We start from the raw sequence: 19441 nt of genomic DNA, 5'->3' as shown, positions 1-19441 counted from the left end.
CTCATCAAAGGCTTTTGACACTATCTCTCAGAACCTTCTATTATCTAAACTCTCTAATCTTAATCTATCCTTGTCATCCATCATCTGGTTCACTAGTTACCTCTCCAATAGGCAACAAGCAGTCAAATGGAAAAAAGCCACTTCCACCTTCCTTAATACCCCTACAGGTGTACCCCAGGGCTCCATATTCGGTCCACTGATATTCAATATTTTCATAAATGACTTTCACCACACTATCCCAAATGGTAAGCTTATCCAATATGCAGATGACTTTACAATCATCTGTTCTGCCACCTCTATCGCTGCACTCTTAAAATTAACCCAAGAGGCCTTCACTTCCTCTGAACACTGGATGTTAGCTAATCACCTGGCACTAAACGCTTCAAAAACTAAACTTATGGTATTTACTCCTTCTAGAAACACCACCATAGACAAAAACTCATTCTCCATTGCCAGTCAGAGTAATACCTCTCTCAAGGTAGTATCTCATGTCAAACTTCTAGGGGTCCTCATTGATGAGCAGTTCAAGTTTGATGCCCATTTTCAAACAAACATCAAGAAAACCCACCTGAAATTTGGTATGCTCTACCACCACAATTGCTTCTTCACTCCCCTTACAAAGCTTCTGTCTGCCACTTACCTCATTCCTTCTCTCCTCTATGGTGCCCCACTTCTTACCAACCTACAGTCTTCTCTAAAGAATAAAGTTTCTTCCTGCTACAACAAAATTGCCAAGTTTGCTACAGGCTACAAATCCTCCACCCACCACTGTAACACCCTCCTCAAACTAAACTGGCTAGAACTCCCCAATCATCTTTCCTACATTCAACTCATCCATGCCCACAAACTTATCTTCAATCCCTTTCTCTGCCCTTCCCTTGCCTCCTCTCTGAAAATGCATCTACCTGATAGAGTTCTAAGAGCCAACAACCAGAATCTGATTGAACTCCACAAGCCCGCCCATCCACCAGGTAAACATTTACTCTCATTCTCTCTAGCACACCTTTGGAACTCACTGCCACCTCATATTTATACCACCCACAACCACCTTACCTTTAAGACCTTGCTCCACTCTCATGTCATATCCCTCTGGCAATGTTCCTGCTTTCAGCCCACAACTCCCTTAGCATGACACCCTGTTCTCTTACTCTCCCCCTCACACCAAGCTAATATCCCTCCTAATGCACCTTTCGCTCCACCTCCTAACCGTTTACTCTACTTCCTATTATTCTGTTTCGTTTTTCTTACTTCTGCTCTAAACTCTTCCTCTCCCTCTTACCCGACAATACCTCTTATACGATTCCCTGTGGATCTCCTCTGCCCCTACTGTTATATCTCCATTTTTATGAACAATTGTATCTGTAAATATTTGCTAATGTTTCTTAAAAATATTTTTTGAATTCCTACTGTACATTGTAATTTTAATACTATGTTCTTCAACTATATTATGCAATTGCATATGATTTGTTTTTTACTATATAATGTCTTTATGGAGCGTTTCTCCCCAGGACTCCATTGAAAATAGGGTCTCCTCGGCCCAATGGATTATCCTGGTAAACAAACTGTAAACTAAAATAAATATTAACTAAAACAGATGTGACACATTCCCAATCCGCATACAAAATCAATTAATTATTGAATATGATAGTTGAATTTAAGTAGCCGGGATATGAGGATGCTCTACTTGAGCGGCTGATATCAAGATAGTGCTGATTTTTTGAAACAGCTATACATATGGCATAAGAACAGAACACAAGGGGACTTCCTAATGGTTGTTTTGGATATAAAAATCTCTGGTCACTGTTATACCAATTGAATATGGAATATCGGCCATTAGGAAGGTTCCCTATACCACAAATATGGTTCAGGTAGATGTGTAGAAACAATATGTGAATTACTTGAACTTGTTATAGAAAATAATATTTTTGTATTTGATAAATTTTATCATCAAATTTCTGAGGTGGTGATGGGCACTCCAATTGCCAATACATATGCCACCCTTGTTTTGAATTGTTGGGAGAATGATATCATCTACAATGGTCCTGAATGTTTTTCTACAAAAGTGGGCTTTGTTAACAGTTTTGTAGATGATCTGTTTTTTTACTTGGGAAGGTGCATCTAGTGAACTTGATTTATTTACGGAATACTTGAATAATAGCATGGCTTTTTTGAAGTTTTCTATGCATACTTCTAGTAATGTTAAGTTTTTACATATTGCTGTAAGATATGATGATTTAGGTTTTCATACATCTGTTTATTGGAGAAAGGTGTACAAAAATAAATATCTATCTGGAAAGAGTATGCATGCATGGTATATTTTTAAAGGAATAGCTAAAGGACAATTAACAAGAATAAGCAGGTTGAATACTGACTCAAGTGTCTATAATCAACAGATGAAGTGATTCAAGAATTTAAAGACAGGGGATATGACACTGACTCAGAAAAAAATAGTGAGGATGTTATTGCAACAAGAGATTCTGTGACTAGTCCTTATTTTGGTGAAAATAACACAGGACAGATAAATATCTCTAAAAATGATAGTAATGTACTCTACATCACTGCATATAGTAGATGTAGTGAAGACATAATGAAGATTACATACGATAACTGGGGAATTCTTACTACTTTACCTGAGTTACTTGAAATTATTACTGATAGACCTCGGTTTACTAACAGGAATTGCCCCAATTTAAAACAGTGGCTATGCTATAAGGATTTGTGTGGGCAATTGGTACATTTTAATGCAATAGATGTTGCTGCTGCAGCTTTATTGACCAGAATCTACTATTTATACACCCTCTGACACATAAATAATATATTTTCAATAGAATTTCTGCTATTTGTAATACTAGTCATATTATATACCTTGCTACATGTAAAGCTTGTGAAGGTTTCTATGTGGGAAAATCTGTAAGAAAATTGAAGGACATAATTATCAAACATACTTCTGATATAAAACAGAAATAATAACAATTTCATTGGCCAAGCATTCTGAAGAAGCTGGCCCATCACATATTTTTAGTTTTAGGGTTATTGATGTTCTTAATAATAAAACTATTAGGAGAGGTGACGTTTTGAATTAATGAATTAATTGTTTTAATTGATTAATTATGCTAGGTTTTAAATTGGCTGTGTGATGTTTTAATCATGTATAAAATGGTTTGACAAGTTTGTTGTTTTAGCACTGAGGGATGGTTTTATACCTGAAAGCTTTGCATTAAACTACTACATGTACATTGTCATGTTTATTTGTTTTATTCAGGTCTATATTATGTGATCAAAGAATCTCTTCTTCGAACACATATAATAATCAGCACATATACAGCGAACGTTGTAAACCGTGAATGTCCACATCCTCGAATTTTTTCCAAGGGAAAAAAATTAATTTGGCTGTTATTGGGAGTCACCCTTTTCTTCAATGGAGAGCAATCTTAGAGTTTGTATATTTAGTTGGGGGGGGTGAAACCTCCCACTTGATTAGTGTTTTAAAGTTTGTTTTTTATTTTACAGCCATGTGAATTTTTTCCCGAGGAAAAAATTTGAGGACATGGCCGTATGTGGTTTACAGCATTCGTTCTATATAAATGAAACTTGAAAAAAAACGAGCTCCAGTACACCAAAATAAGCCAGTCGAGTTGTTTTTTAGCGCTTTCAATCACTTTAATGCGTGACCTTCTTCAGAAATGTTATTACTCCATACAATGACTCCTTTTAAATGATCCATCAGGAAATTACGTTTGTTATTTACTAATTCATTTATAACAATCTTATTAAAAGTTAAAATTTGTATGTATACACACACTTATATGTTTTTATGTTTACTATATTATTATAAATACAACTTATAATTAAAAATTGTTATATATGTATACACTTGTATATGATTATGTACTTTTGTGTTAAAATTACTATATGTTGTGTGTCTCTTGCAAAAATTATCTATATTGCAAAAAACACTTTAAATTGATTGTGACATTTAAACCTGGTGCTTTATCAGCACCTAAATGAAGTTGCCAAAAACTTTCTTTGCACTCTAAAACATTATTTAAATCCCCAGCAAACATCTTTTTGTCTACGCTATCTATTACAAAAAATTCAAACTTTTTGAATTCATTACACAATTCTGAGTGTCTAAATAGCGCGTTGGTCTTATCTTTTTTCTTTATGGCTAAATTGTGTTCATAGATTCGTCTCTTTAAACTTCTTCTTGTTTTACCTATGTAGTAATTTTTACAAGACACACAGCTTGCTACATAGACCACCAATTCACTATTACAATTGTAATAGTGTTTTGCCCACATTGTTTCTCTAGAATTTCCTATTGTGACAAAAGATGTGTTACTGATGTGTCTACACTGTCTACAGTTGTTACAACTAAAAGTTCCTTTCTTGTTAGAACATACACGATTATAACCTGTTGCTCTTTCTTTGTTGTTTTCCAATATATTTTTAATATTTGATGTCCTTTTAAAACTAAACTTTGGACAAGAGCCAAGAATTTTGACTAGGTCTTTATTTCCTAAAATAATCCTCCAATTGTCAGTCAAAACTTTTTTAATTTCCCACATTTCATCTACTATGGGAATTGGAAAAGAAATCATGTATTCCATGTCTCTTGTTCCAGTTATTGTTTGTTCTTCTCTTCCTATTGAACTTATCATAATGTCTGTTGATGTCAAAATAGGTTTCGCCACTGTGTTTCTTAGTATTTTTACTTCTTCTTCTATCTTTTCCAACCATTCTTTGTCATATCCTCTTTTTTGAAAGAACGTGCTCAAGGTTTGTCCCTCCCTATAATAACAATTTTCTCCAGATGTTAACTACTTAATGTTATGTACTGTCCTTTGATTACACCCGTCTTCATGTGAGTTGGGTGTAAACTGTCGTGATGTAAATACTGCTTGGCAAACTGGGGCTTTCTGTATAGTTTACTGATGAAATGTTTGTTTTCGTCATCTATTTTTAAACTAATATCCAAGAAGTTTGTTGTTTTACCAAAACTTCCTATTTTAAAATATAGAAATGAAGTAGATTTTATTTTATTTATTTTTATTTTTTATTTTATTTAACATTTGTTGAAAATCTTCCACTAAATTCTCAAATTCTGTTTTATCTCCTCCCCAAAGAAAAAACAAATCATCTATAAATCTATAATAGATTTTTTTCTTTATTGAAACTTGAATGAGTTTCTAAATATTTTTGCTCCCAGTTAGCCATAACCAGGTTAACGAACGCCGGAGCGACTCTAGCTCCCATCGCTACTCCTGATGTTTGCTGGTATGTACCATTATTAAAGGTAAAGAAATTGTTTTCCAGAATCAACTCCATTAAACTACAAAGTGTGTTGATTTTAGTTCCTGACAATTCTGTATTTTTATTCATGTATTCCCTCATATACTCTATACCTCTCTCTTGATCAATGGAGGTATATAAACTTCTGACATCTAAAGTTCCAAATACTAGTTCTTCTTCATCTTTTATCCTATATTCCCTAAGAATTTCAAGTAGATGCCAAGAGTCTCTTAGGTAATATTTGGATTTTTGAACAATAGGGTTTAAAATATTGTCCAGCCATATTGAGATATTCTCAGTTTTTGATCTTTTTGCCGAAATAATAGGCCTAAAAGGAATGTTGTTACCTCTATCCTGAATTTTTGGAATGCTAAAAAACTGTGGCATTTTTGGTTCTTCAACTTGCATGAATTCATAACTATTATTGTCTATTTCACCTTGACTAAACATGTCAAATAATGTACTATTGATTCTGTTATATTTGAACCTTATTTGTTCATAATTTGTTTTCTTATATGTCTTTTCTTCTTTCAAACTATTGTTAATTTTGTTTTCATAATCCACTGTATTCATTATAACTATTTTTCCTCCTTTGCCTGCCTTCATTACTCTTATCTTGGTGTCAAGACTCAGTAATTTTAAAGCATCTAACTCTCCCTGAGATAGATTTGAGTTTGAATTTACTGATCTAATTTTCCTAAACTCTATCTCACACATATTCTGGAAAACCTGTAATGTGTTCAACAAAGGTGGATTATATGTACTTGGTTTTTTCAAAATACTTTTGTTGTTCTCCCTTTTGTCCAGTGAAATATCATGCATGATGTAATTTAGATTCAATTTTCTTAAATATAATCTAAAATCTATCAATAGTTTTCCAATATTGAACCTGTTGGATGGAATAAATGAAAAACCCTTTTTCAAAACACTCTCAGCATCTTTAGATAAAATTGTATTTGAAATGTTCAAAATGTCAATGTCATAATGATCCACTTCGATGGAATTTACCACCTCTTTTTGTTCTTGCCCCTTGGCTTGAACTTTTTTTGTGTGACATTGTGCTATTTGGAAGTCTGTTTGTTCTGATTCACAGCCCCTGTAAAAGGAGCTCCTGTAGTTGACATTGAGGCACTTGTCACTTCTGCATAGGATGTGTTATTCCCAATACTGTTGTTAGTAACATCCTGTGATTTGTTACTTTTATCCATTTCCAATGTTTCTTTTACCAAAATAGGTACAAGTGTCTCTATGTGAGGCTGGTTGGAATTTGCCTCATTGTTATTCTCATTATTATTCCTATATATACGCACATACATATTGTATCAGAAAGAAGGACGATAAAAATGCACTAGCGAGACACATTATTAACAGAGGAAGTGAGCATGAGTTCAAATTTTGTATATTAGAAACAGTATTTCAAAGTCCTAAGGGGGGGTAACACAAAAGGACACTTATCTTATAGAGAATGTTATTGGCAGATATTGTTGGATGCCACTACCCCGCCTGGGATTAATGATTTTATTTCTGTCAAACCGATACTAGCAGTTTAACATGATTTTAGATATTTTCAGTAATACAATGTTTTTTAGCATTCAATATGTGTATGTATATACAGTATTTATTTTTATTTATTTTTTTATTCTTATTAGTTTATATATAATAGGATATGTATAGAAAAATTATTAGATAGCTATAGTTTATTGAATTAATATGAGTGTGATGAAATATATTAGTAGAACGTAACAATGCAAAGGTTTTTAACAGGCACCCACTTGGTATATTTCAGAATGGAATTATGATTATTTACAAACATTTACTAATATATATATCTGAAATTTAAGAACAGTAAACAAGTAGGGAAAATCAAATATTTTAATTAGGATGTTATTATAGCTTTAAGGAGTGTTGGAAATTTTTGGCGCCAATTTATGTATATAATGAATGATTAAGTTGAAAGTAGTGTTCTGAGGAAGCACACTTTTTTGTGTGTGAAAGCGCTTAACCTTGTTTCTACTCTGTTTAATAAAGTGGAAGTTTTTTAAATAGTTCGGAGACTTTTATGTTTGGACCTGCTCCAGAATAGCGGTTTGGCTTGGTTGGAATCCCAGGAAACATTGGCGTGACAGCGATTTCCACGCCACAGTAATTTTTCATTTGGTTTCATTTTCGCTGCCTTTTGGTTCTAACGTTAAGTAGTTAACATCTGGAGAAAATTGTTATTATAGGGAGGGACAAACCTTGAGCACGTTCTTTCAAAAAAGAGGATATGACAAAGAATGGTTGGAAAAGATAGGAGAAGAAGTAAAAATACTAAGAAACACAGTGGCGAAACCTATTTTGACATCAACAGACATTATGATAAGTTCAATAGGAAGAGAAGAACAAACAATAACTGGAACAAGAGACATGGAATACATGATTTCTTTTCCAATTCCCATAGTAGATGAAATGTGGGAAATTAAAAAAGTTTTGACTGACAATTGGAGGATTATTTTAGGAAATAAAGACCTAGTCAAAATTATTGGCTCTTGTCCAAAGTTTAGTTTTAAATATATTGGAAAACAAGAAAGAAAGAGCAACAGGTTATAATCGTGTATGTTCTAACAAGAAAGGAACTTTTAGTTGTAACAACTGTAGACAGTGTAGACACATCAGTAACACATCTTTTGTCACAATAGGAAATTCTAGAGAAACAATGTGGGCAAAACACTATTACAATTGTAATAGTGAATTGGTGGTCTATGTAGCAAGCTGTGTGTCTTGTAAAAATTACTACATAGGTAAAACAAAAAGAAGGTTAAAGAGACGAATCTATGAACACAATTTAGCCATAAAGAAAAAAGATAAGACCAACGCGCTATTTAGACACTAAGAATTGTGTAATGAATTCAAAAAGTTTGAATTTTTTGTAATAGATAGCGTAGACAAAAAGATGTTTGCTGGGGATTTAAATAATGTTTTAGAGTGCAAAGAAAGTTTTTGGCAACTTCATTTAGGTGCTGATAAAGCACCAGGTTTAAATGACACAATCAATTTAAAGTGTTTTTTGCAATATAGATAATTTTTGCAAGAGACACACAACATATAGTAATTTTAACACAAAAGTACATAATCATATACAAGTGTATACATATATAACAATTTTTAATTATAAGTTGTATTTATAATAATATAGTAAACATAAAAACATATAAGTGTGTGTATATATACAAATTTTAACTTTTAATAAGATTGTTATAAATGAATTAGTAAATAACAAACGTCATTTCCTGATGGATCATTTAAAAGGAGTCATTGTATGGAGTAATAACATTTCTGAAGAAGGTCATGCATTAAGGTGATTGAAAGCGCTAAAAAACAACTCAACTGGCTTATTTTGGTGTACTGGAGCTCGTTTTTTTCAAGATTCGTTCTATATGTGTCGAATATTATGTGATCGAAGACGAGAGTCTTCGATCACATAATATAGACCTGTTCTATTATACGTATATTATGAGTATTACTTTATTCTGACTTCAGATATTGCTTTTTATACTATGGATTCAGCCAGGCCTTCTCTTAATAATTTTAAATCTTTGTGTTTTATTCCAACTGCATCTGAAGCCTCTGTTTAATCTTCCTTTCCTAATCATTTGATAAGGTCCTCTGGCTTAATATTAAGCTTTTCTACTCTACCTTACTGATCAGTGTTTTGTATAATTGAATCTTTATGTCCATATATTTAGCAAAGTGGAAAGTGATCAAATTAGCAATAATTTTGGCCTCCTTATTTTGATATTACCATTGTTAGGATAGTCATCTGATGAAATTATACATTTCCTTTTCTCATTTACTTCAGAATGTCCGTTTACCAATTTTCATATTCATGAATAAATCTTCTTCATGAATGTGCTGGTCCATTTTTAGACAGATTTTAGTCATTTTATCCATAGCTCTTATTTTGGACCCTGAAACCTATTGTTTCTGACATTCCTTTTCTTAACAAACATATTCTATGTTTTACCAAGCTCCTTGTGTGTCTGGTGATATTGTCTCCTGACTGGAGGTGCTTTTTGTTCCAGTTACCTGGTGCCTCTTCTTGTTTGTAAACTGCGAGATACTGTCATTCAAAAGGTTTAATTCTCAATGAATGTTTCCACCCTAAAAAGTGTCTCCATGGAAACTTTGCTCAAGTACTGCGCAGCTTCAGTGTAATTTGTTGCTTGGCAGTAATGAAATACTCCCTCTGTCAGCCTAACCTACCAGAACAACCTTTTGGTGACAATCTAGCAGAGGATAAACAGTGTGTAAATGTTAAAAGTGTGTAATGTATCATTTAGTGAGAGAGCTCTGTTTTGTATGAGGATGTGCCAGAAGTAAATGTTAGAAGTGTGTAATGTATCATTTACTGAGAGAGCTCTGTTTGTATGAGGATGTGCTGGATGTAAATGCTAGAAGTGTGTAATGTATCATTTAGTGAGAGAGCTCTGTTTTGTATGAGGATGTGTCGGATGTAAATGCTAGAAGTGTGTAATGTATCATTTAGTGAGAGAGCTCTGTTTTGTATGAGGATGTGCCAGAAGTAAATGTTAGAAGTGTGTAATGTATCATTTACTGAGAGAGCTCTGTTTGTATGAAGATGTGCCGGATGTAAATGCTAGAAGTGTGTAATGTATCATTTAGTGAGAGAGCTCTGTTTTGTATGAGGATGTGTCGGATGTAAATGTTAGTAAGGTGTAATGTTTCATTTAGTGAGAGAACTTCATTTTGTATGAGGATGTGCCGGATGTAAATGTTAGAAGCGTGTAATGTATAATTTAGTCAGAGATCTCTGTTTTGTATGAGGATGTGCCAGCTGTAAATGTTAGAAGTGTGTAATGTATCATTTTGTGAGTGAGCTTTGTTTTGTATGAGGATGTGCTGGATGTAAATGCTAGAAGTGTGTAATGTATCATTTAGTGAGAGGGCTCTGTTTTGTGCCGGATATAAATGCTAGAAGTGTGTAATGTATCATTTAGTGAGAGAGCTCGGTTTTGTATGAGGATGTGCCAGATGTAAATGTTACTAATGTGTAATGCATCATTTAGTGAGAGAACTTTGTTTTGTATGAGGATGTGCCAGATATAAATGTTAGAAGTGTGTAATGTATCATTTAGTGAGAGAGCTCTGTTTTGTATGAGGATGTGCCAGATGTAAATATTAGAAGTGTGTAATGTATCATTTTGTGAGAGAGCTCTGTTTTGTATGAGGATGTGCCGGATGTAAATGTTAGAAGTGTGCAATGTATCATTTAGTGAGAGAGCTCTGTTTTGTGTGAGGATGTGCCGGATGTAAATATTAGAAGTGTGTAATGTATAATTTAGTGAGAGAGCTCTGTTTGTATGAGGATGTGCCGGATGTAAATATTAGAAGTGTGTAATGTATCATTTAGTGAGACAACTCTGCAAGACTCCAAGAACTCACAGTTTGAACCTTCTGCTCACTATGATCAATATCTGACTAGAGAATAAATGTTCAAGCTAAAACTTTTGATTCATATTGTTTATTGCATACCATTTCCTATAACTCTGTTCCTGGCCTTTAGTTAAATGCATAGGAATTGCTAATTAGTCATTTCATCCTTAAATGCTTCTTTTCTTCTTTAATTGCACCTGCTACCATTTTGATATTTGTATATCCCAAGAGGGGAGGTGGAGTACAGGAACCTTTTATAACTGGACATCTTGAATAATGAACATCACTTTGTCTCTTATTAGCTACTGGAAAGAGACTTTCCACAAAATGCCTGTTCTGCAGTTGCTGTATGCTAGCACATGGTAACTTCTTACTGTTACATTGTAACAACCTTCAATTAGGCGACGGATATCATGCCAGACTTTCCACAAAACGCCTGTTCCTCTGTTGTTGCATGCTAACACATGCTAACTTCTTATTGTTACATTGTAACAACCTTCCATTAGGAGATGAATATCACATGACAACTCTACCCATTAAATGTCTGCTTGGCCTAATGCTTAGCAGGCTGCTAACATATGCTCTGACTTAGCACATCCTTACATGCAGCTCCAGAGATACTCACTAACATCACATTTAAGAAGAGTTTCCTCTTTAAAATCATATTTATGGAAAGTTCATTTGTCATGCTTTTTACATTAACATCGCTTTTTCAGTGGAAAACAACTACTTTCTAAAAGCAGTACCACCAGCCACACTGACATGAAGAACTCTCTGCCAGTTACCCATCCCTGATCAGTACCACCAGCCACACTGACATGCAGCACCCTCTGCCAGTTACCCATCCCTGATCAGTACCAACAGCCACACTGACATGCAGCACACTCTGCCAGTTACCCATCCCTGATCAGTACCACCAGCCACACTGACATGCAGCACCCTCTGCAAGTTACCCATCCCTGATCAGTACCACCAGCCACACTGACATGCAGCACCCTCTGCCAGTTACCCATCCCTGATCAGTACCACCAGCCACACTGACATGCAGCACCCTCTGCCAGTTACCCATCCCTGATCAGTACCACCAGCCACACTGACATGCAGCACCCTCTGCCAGTCACCCATCCCTGATCAGTACCAACAGCCACACTGACATGCAGCACCCTCTGCTAGTTACCCATCCCTGATCAGTACCAACAGCCACACTGACATGCAGCACCCTCTGCTAGTTACCAATCCCTGATCAGTACCAACAGCCACACTGACATGCAGCACCCTCTGCCAGTTACCCATCCCTGATCAATACCAACAGCCACACTGACATGCAGCACCCTCTGCTAGTTACCCATCCCTGATCAGTACCACCAGCCACACTGACATGCAGCACCCTCTGCTAGTTACCCATCCCTGATCAATACCAACAGCCACACTGACATGCAGCACCCTCTGCTAGTTACCCATCCCTGATCAGTACCAAAAGCCACACTGACATGCAGCACCCTCTGCTAGTTACCCACCCCTGATCAGTACCAACAGCCACACTGACATGCAGCACCCACTGCTAGTTACCCATCCCTGATTAGTACCACCAACCACACTGACATGCAGCACCCTCTGCCAGGTACCCATCCCTGATCAATACCAACAGCCACACTGACATGCAGCACCCTCTGCTAGTTACCCATCCCTGATCAGTACCACCAGCCACACTGACATGCAGCACCCTCTGCTAGTTACCCATCCCTGATCAGTACCAACAGCCACACTGACATGCAGCACCCTCTGCCAGTTACCCATCCATGATCAGTGCCACCAGCCACACTGACATGCAGCACCCTCTGCTAGTTACCCATCCCTAATTTCCATCTTCATGGTTACTTTATCTTTGATGTATTCTTGGAGTAAATGAATCCCTTTTCCCAATTATCTGTGAGATCAGTCTTCCACAGATTAAAAATAGGATTTCATTGTAATGAGGTCAGCCTAGTGCATCAGTAAGTTTGGTACCAATCAACTCTTCAAGTGCTAGTAGTTCTGAACATATGTGTCACTGGAACATTATTATATAACTTTGTATATAAATTACTATAATGGCACAAAGCCAGCCTATCATTATTAGATACCTTGCTCTATAAATTAGTATCATGGCACAAAGTCAGGCTACCATTATTAGATAACCTGCTGTATAAACTAGTATCATGGCACAAGGTCAGCCTACCATTAACAGATCACTTGTTGTACAAACTAGTATCATGGCACAAAGCCTGCCAACCATTATTAGATAACGTGCTGCATAAACTAGAGTCATGGCACAAGGCCAGCCTGCCATTATTAGATACTGTGCTGCATAAACTAGTATCAGAGCACAAGACCAGCCTACCATGGTTAGACAACTTGCTGTATAAACTAAACTCATGGCACAAGGCCAGCCTGCCATTATTAGAAAACTTGCTTTATAAACTAGAATCATGGCACAAGACCAGCAGATCATTATTAGATAACGTGCTATATAAACTAGTATCGTGGTACAATGCCGGCCTACCATTATTAGATAACGTGCTGTATAAATTAGTGTCATGGCACACAACCAGTCTACCATTATTAGATAACGTGTTGTATGAACTAGAATCACGGCACAAGGACAGCCAACCATTATTAAATAACTTGCTGTATAAACTAGTATTATAGCACAAAGCCTGTCTACCATTATTAGATAACTTGCAGTATAAACTAGAATCATAGCACAAGGCCAGCCTACCATTAATAGATAACTTGCTATATAAACTAGTATCATGGCACACAACCAGTCTACCATTATTAGATAACGTGCTGTGTAAACTTGTATCATGGCACAAGACCAGCCTACCATTATTAGACAACTTGCTGCATGGTCTAAACTCATAGCACAAGGCCAGCCTATCATTATTAGAAAACATGGTGTATAAACAAGTATAACAGCACAAAGCATGCCTACCATTATTAGAGAACTTGGTGTAAAAACTAGTATCATGGCACAAAGCCAGCCAACCATTATTAGACAACTTGCTGTCTGAACTAGAATCATGGCACTAGGCCCATCTATCATTATTAGATAACTTGCTGTATAAACAAGAATCATGGCACAAGGACAACCTACCATTATTAGATAACGCACTGTATAAACTAGAATCATGGCACAACGCCGGCCTACCATTATTAGATAACTTGCTATATAAACTGGTATCATGGCACAAGACCAATCTCCCATTATTAGACAACTTACTGTATTAACTAGAATCATGGCACAAGGCCAGCCTACCATTACTAGACAACTTGCTGTATGAACAAGACTCATGGCACATGGCCAGACCACCATTATTAGACAACTTGTTGTATAAACCAGTATTGTAGCACAAAGCCAGCCTACCTTTATTAGACAACTTGCTGTATGAACTAGACTCATGGCACATAGCCAGACCACCATTATTAGACAACTTGTTGTATAAACCAGTATTGCAGCACAAAGCATGCCTACCATTATTAGACAACTTACTGTATGAACTAGAATCATGGCACTAAGCCAGCCCACCATTATTAGATAACTTGCTTTATAAACTAGCATCATGGCACAAGGCCAGCCTACCATTATTAGAAAACTTGCTGTATAAACCAGTATCATAGCACAAAGCCTGCCTACCATTATTAGATAACTTGCTATATAAACTAGCATCATGGCACAATGCCTGCCTACCATTATTAGATATTGTGCTTTATAAACTAATGCCATGGCACAAAACCAGCCTAAAATTGTTAGATAATGTGCTGTATGTACTAGAATCATGACACAGGGACAGCCTACCATTATTAGATAACTTGCTGTATAAACTAGAATCATGGCACAAAGCCGGCCTACCATTATTAGATAACTTGCTGTATAAACTAGCATCATGGCACAAGGCCAGCCAACCATTATTAGACAACTTGTTGTATAAACTAGTATCATGGCACAAAAGCCAGCCTACCATTGTTAGATAACTTGCTGCATAAACTATTATCATGGCACAAAGCCAGCCTACCATTTTAAGATAACTTGCTGTATAAACTAGTGTCATGGCACAAAGCCTGCCTACCATTGTTAGATAACTTGCTATATACACTAGTGTCATGGCACCAAGCCGGCCTACCATTATTAGATAACTTGCTATATAAATTGGTATCATGGAACCAAGCAGGACTATGATTATTAGTTAACTTGCTATATAAATTAGTGTCATAGCACCAAGAAGCTTACAATTATTAGATAACTTGCTATAAAAACTAGTGTCATGTAACAAGGCAAGTCTACAGTTATTAGATAATGTGCTGCATAAACTAGTATAATGGCACAAGGTCAGCCTACTATTATTAGATAATGTGCTGTATAAACTAGTATAATGTCATAAAATCGTCCTGTCATTATTAGATAACTTGCTATATAAACTAGTATTATGGCACAAAGCCAGCCTACCATTATTAAATACCTTGCTGTATAAACTAGTATCATGGCACAAGGTCAGCCTTCCATTAGTAGATAACTTTCTGTATAAACTAGTGTCATGACACAAAGCCTGCCTACCATTATTAGATAACGTGCTGTATAGATTAGTATCATGGCACAAAGCCTGCCTACCATTATTAGACAACTTTCTGTATGAACTAGAATCATGGCACAAGGCCAGCCTACCATTATTAGATAACTTGCTCTATAAACTAGTATCATGGCACTATGCCAGCCTACCATTATTAGATAACTTGCTGTATAGACTGGTATCATGGCACAAAGCCTGCCTACCATTATTAGATAACTTGCTCTATAAACTAGTATCATGGCACTATGCCAGCCTACCATTATTAGATAACATGCTGTATAAAGTAGTATCATGGTACAGGGTCAGGCTACCATTATTAGATAACGTGCTGTATAGATTAGTATCATGGCACAAAGCTGTCCTGCCATTATTAGATAACTTGCTGTATAAACTAGTATCATGGCACAAAGCCAGCCTACCATTATTAGATAACTTTCTGTATGAACTAGTATCATGGCACTATGCCAGCCTACCATTATTAGACAACTTGCTGTATAAACTAGTGTCATGGCACAAAGCTGTCGTACCATTATTAGATAACTTGCTCTATAAACTAGTATCATGGCACTATGCCAGCCTACTGTTATTAGATAACTTGCTGTATAAACTAGTGTCATGGCACAAAGCTGTCCTACCATTATTAGATAACTTGCTTTATAAAATAGCATCATGGCACAAAGCCAGCCTACCATTATTAGACAACTTGCTGTATAAACTAGTGTCATGGCACAAAGCTGTCGTACCATTATTAGATAACTTGCTCTATAAACTAGTATCATGGCACTATGCCAGCCTACTGTTATTAGATAACTTGCTGTATAAACTAGTGTCATGGCACAAAGCTGTCCTACCATTATTAGATAACTTGCTTTATAAAATAGCATCATGGCACAAAGCCAGCCTACCATTATTATACAACTTGCTGTATAAACTAGTATCATGGCACAAAGCCAGCCTACCATTATTATACAACTTGCTGTATAAACTAGTATCATGGAACAAGGCCAGCCTACCATTAATAAATAACGTGCTGTACAAACTACTATCATGGCACAAGGTCAGTCACGCATTATTAGATAACTTGCTTTATAAACTAGAATTATGGCACAAGGCCAGCCAACCATTATTAAATAACTTGCTTTATAAACTAGAATTATGGCACAAAGCCAGTCTAAAATTATTAGTTAACATGCTGTATAAACTAGCATCATGGCACAAAGCCAGCCTACCATTATTAGATTACTTGCTGTATGAACTAGAATCATGGCTCAACGCCAGCCTACCATTATTAAATAACATGCTTTATAAAGTAGTATCTTGGCACATGGCCAGCCTACCATTATTAGAGAACTTACTGTATAAACTAGTATCATCGTACAAAGCCAGCCTGCCATTATTAGATAAAGTGCTGTATAAACTAGAATCATGGCACAAGGCCAACCTACCAATATGAGATAATGTGCTGTATAAACTTGTATCATGGCTCAAAGCCAGCCTATCATTATTAGATAACTTGCTATATAAAGTAGTATCATGGCACAAAGTCGGCCTACCATTATCAGTTACAATGTTGTATACTCTAGTGTCATGGCACAAGACCTGCCTACCATTATTAGATAACGTGCTATATAAACTAGTATCATGGCACAAAGTCGGCCTACCATTATTAGTTACAATGTTGTATACTCTAGTGTCATGGCACAAGACCTGCCTACCATTATTAGATAACGTGCTATATAAACTAGTATCATGGCACAAAGCCAGCCTACCATTATTAGAAACATTGCTGTATGAACTAGACTCATAGCACAAGGCCAGCATACCATTATTAGATAACGTGCAGTATAAACTAGTATTGTGGCACAAGGCCAGCCTACCTTTATTAGACAACTTGCTGCATGAGCTAGAATGATGGCACAAGGCCAGCCTAGAATTATTAGATAACTTACTGTATAAACTAGTATCATAGCAAAAAGTATGCCTACCATTATTAAATAGCTTGCTGTATAAACTAATATCATGGCACAAAGCCAGACTACCATTATTAGACAACTTGCTGTATGAACTAGTATCATAGCACAAGGCCAGCCTACCATTATTAGATAACATGCTGTATAAGCTAGTATCATGTCAGAAGACCAGCCTATCAGTATTAGAGAATGTGCTGTATAAAATACTATAATGGCAAAAGCCGGCCTATCATTATTAGATAACTTGCTGTATAAACTAGTATCATGGCATAAGGCCAGCCTACCATTTTTAGATAACGTGCTGTCTAAATTAGTATCATGGCTCAAAGCTGGCCTATCATTATTAGACAACTTGCTATATAAACTAGTATCATGACACAAAGCTGGCCTGGGTAGTTTAATTTTTTGCTATAATGTTACTCGATTTTCTGCTTATTTCTTTCAGTTATCAATTTTTAACTGTGTTGCTGGGCTGGAACACAGACACTTTCTGCCCATAAACTTATCTAAAGGTGTACCTTGCAAAGAAGGGTTCTGATAGATGCAGAAAGCACAGAATAAAAAGGTAATTGACATAAAACCATTTTCTGTTTCATCCTTTTTCTATGTCTTCTTTTCATACCATCTACCACAGCAATTCTGTATGCATTTTTTTATCCTTGTACCCGGGTTCTGTTGCAGTCACTTGTTCATACCTCACATAATTTTCTTTTTCCACTTATTTAACTGTATGCTTACTACACAAAGCTGTTCTTAATCTTATTTGTGCTTCTTCCTTCTCTTCAACTGACTATATCAGTTAGAGTTCAGAACTGGTTATTTCAGTTCACTCTCCCCTCACCCGGAACCACCCAAAACATTAGAAACATTTTCATAGGTAGATCCTCTTCATTGCTTTTCTATTCCTCTACATAACATTTACCCTCTTTATTTACAAAATATAAGGGCTGAAAACTATCACTGGATCCTCACAGATCAATAGCCTATTAAGTACCTAAGAACCTTATCATCCTCATGGATGAATAGTCTAGTAAGTACCTAAGAACTTGTCTACAATCCTCATGGATCAATATCCTAGCAAGTACATAAACAAATCACTGAGGCTTCCACGATAAACAGCAAAAAATATATTTATTTGATAAAACAAGCGCTTTCACGGACTCGACAAGTCCGCTTCATCAGGTTACAATTTCTTAAAAAATGACCACATTTTATATAGTAAGGCATACGCCCTAATTAACTATCATTTTGGCGATTAAGAATATAATTAAACATTGATTAAACAATTAGTACCCTTTAGGCTGAATTCCATATAAGGAAACCACTTCCTGCAAAAGCATCTCTTACATCTTGTATTATCTTAAAACCAAAGTGTATATGAAACACATATAAAATTTCCCTTCATTGCTTCGTAAAACAAATCATTATACATATTAACTCATAGAATATGCAAAAAATATTCAATCCTACTAGCATATATATGGGCTTAGATTTTCATATTAATAATTATAGTGTTTACATAACACGATAATTTTATCTTTCTTAATTTAAAGATATATGTAACAGTACAGACTAAATTCAATACATAATTGTTCCATAAGATTATTTATTTAATTATATATTAATTTCATATTCTAGATATACCAATAAATCTAATAAACTTTAAGTGGTCATAAAAATAAAAAATAAATCCATAAAACAGTATCTCATATATTAATATAGCTAAGCCACAAGAATTCATAATTTAAAAGATGTGTTTGGCTATTTACACAATCATATAAACAACAGTAAAATAGAGTTAAATATATATATTTTTTTATATACTCCTAACAAAATTCTGCTTGTATATAGACTATTTAATAATTTTCTCTGAATCTAAATTAAAATATCTCTATAATAATGCTGGTTTAATACTAAGTGCTGTATTCAGGCCTGGCTCTATATGTGCCCTAAGTAATAGAATCCATTTCATTTCGAAGAGTTCCAAAGTGCCTATTGTATTACCTTCCCTTCTATTATGATGGAGTATCTGTAATACTTTGAATTTGAACATGTGGGATGGAAATAGCTGACAGTGCCTGGCTAAAGCATTGTTAGTGTTCATCTTCCGTATATCATAAAGATGGTTGTAGGCTCGAT

The sequence above is a fragment of the Protopterus annectens genome, chromosome 9.part0 (assembly GCF_019279795.1).
Source record: "Protopterus annectens isolate FY-2018-M chromosome 9.part0, PAN1.0, whole genome shotgun sequence".
In the NCBI taxonomy this organism is placed as follows: Eukaryota; Metazoa; Chordata; order Ceratodontiformes; family Protopteridae; genus Protopterus; species Protopterus annectens.
This window is presented reverse-complemented; position numbering follows the sequence as displayed.